Consider the following 2,227-nt stretch of genomic DNA (forward strand, 5'->3'; position numbering starts at 1 on the left):
GTGTGCCTAAGCCATGAGTCTAGTAATGACTGCTTGTTTTCTTGGAACTGTTTCATGTTTCTTTGATAGCTCTTGGAGGAATAGTCCTAGAATGTTCCCAGAATGCCAGGCCATCTGCTCACTCTAGTTTGGGTTGGCTGCCTCACTTTCCCAAAGCAGAGAGTCCCTGAAACAGCATCCAGAGCCAGGGGATGGGGACAACACCAAAAGGTCAACTTTTCCAGAAGTGGGTTTGCATTTTCTGTTAGAGTCCCTTCCAAGCTATCCTGGGCATAAGAATGGCCTGAGAGCATGTGTTTGACATTTCCCTCTGGCAGAGGCTCACAAGAGCTCTCATGTATAAAATGCATCTAACTAATGAGGGAGACAGGCAAATTCTTTTGTTTTAGGATGGACAGATACCTTTATAGGTGTTGGGATTCTTTATTACTTTGCACTCAGTCTACCATTGTCAAGCCCCAGACAGAGAGGGCACAAAACAAGCACTGGCCTTATTAGAAGACAAAAGGGTTTTTTTTTTTGTTTTCCTGGAATCTTAGGTCTGTAGACCTCCAGAAAAGAACTCTGGGGTCTCCTAGTTCAAATTTCTTCTCCATACATAAACCCTTAGTACCCTGAACATTCTATTAGATCTTAAGACTCATGAGGACAGATACCATGTCTGACTTATTGAATGCTGTATTCCCATTGTTTGGTTCATGGTAAGTGTTATATGAATAAGTGTTGAATTAAGATAGTTCAGTCTCTCTTAAATGCTTCTAGCAACTGAGTTCAATCTCTTCCAAGGCAGCCCATTCTATGTTTTATATATTCTTTTTCATAGTGAACATATTTTGAGAGTGACAAAATGATTTCTTTTTCATTTACAATCACATATAATCATGTTTCTCTGCAAACATCATCATGGTTCCAGGGAAAAGAGGAAGCCAAATGTTACCTTGTGGAAGAAGATAATATGATGCAGTAGACTCCCTATTATACCACAAGTGAAAATGAAAATGAAAGAAAAAAAATAAAAAAACAACAGCAAAACTTGTGGGCCAGGTTACGGGTGGGAATGTGAAAGAGAAAAATGTTGTATATTACTTTTTAAATCAGATGGCTGCAAACAGCACCTCTTTAGCAGTGTATGCAGCCTGTTGCTTGGGTTGCCCTAAGGGACCTTGGAGATAGTCCTTTCCAATGCATGTTCATGTCTCTGACCTAGTGCTGTCCCCAGTCTAGTCTACAGAAAGGTAGCGGGGTGCCTTTGGAAAGCCCCAGGGCACAGTGGACAGGGTTCACATTGGTGAAGTCATCATGTCCATCTGCACCAAGCTGCAGAACAAGGAGCATGTGATTGAGGCCCTATGCAGGGCCAAGTTCAAGTTTCCTGGCTGCCAGAAGATCCACATCTCAAAGAAGTGGGGTTTTACCAAGTTTAATGCAGGTGAATTTGAAGATATGGTGGCTGAGAAGCAGCTCATCTTGGATAGCTGTGGGATTAAAAATGTCTCCAACTGTGGCCCCCTGGACAAGTGGGGAGTCCTGCACTCCTGAGGGCTTCCACTATGCTGCCTCCTCCTTACTCACATCTGCTAATAAATCCTACTTCCTGTCCAAAAAATGTTCTTTTCAAAAAATCAGTTTGCCAATTTTGACAAGTCCTGCTGGGATTTTGTTTGTGATAATGTTGAATCTTACAGGTCAATTTGGGGAGAATTGAGATCTTCAAAACATTGGATTTTCCAATCCATGAGTATATCTCTTCATTTATTTGGGTATTTAATTTTGTCAGAAATATTTTATAGTTTTAAGTGTACAGATCTGCACATCTTTTGTCAGATTTATTTCAAAATACTTCATATTTTTTATGCTATCGTAAATGACATTTTTATTTTAATTTCTGATGTTTGCTTATAGTATTCAGAAATAAAACTAATTTTTTGTAAATTACTCTTATATCCTGAAAACAACTCACTTATTAGTTCCAGTAGCTTTTTAAAATAGATTCCTTAGGATTTTATATATGGGTGATCATGTAATTTGTGAATAAAGACAGTTTTACATCTTTCTTTTCAACTCTATGCATTTCAATTATTTTTCCTTTCTTACAGAACTGGCCAAAACCTCCACTATGATGTTGCACACAAGCAGTGAGAGTGGACAGTCGCACCATTTTCCCTGATTTCAGGAGAGAAGTATTCACTATTTCACCATTAAGTATAATATATTGCTGCAGGTTTTT

General features: G+C 39.0%; 1 pseudogene; it reads left to right on the plus strand.

Annotated features, from left to right (window-relative positions):
- Positions 1 to 1,094: 1,094 nt before the first annotated feature.
- On the plus strand, positions 1,095 to 1,175 carry LOC134385363 (small nucleolar RNA SNORA70; annotated as a pseudogene).
- The last annotated feature ends 1,052 nt before the right edge of the window (positions 1,176 to 2,227 follow it).

Source organism: Cynocephalus volans, chromosome 8 (genome assembly GCF_027409185.1).
Source record: "Cynocephalus volans isolate mCynVol1 chromosome 8, mCynVol1.pri, whole genome shotgun sequence".
In the NCBI taxonomy this organism is placed as follows: Eukaryota; Metazoa; Chordata; class Mammalia; order Dermoptera; family Cynocephalidae; genus Cynocephalus; species Cynocephalus volans.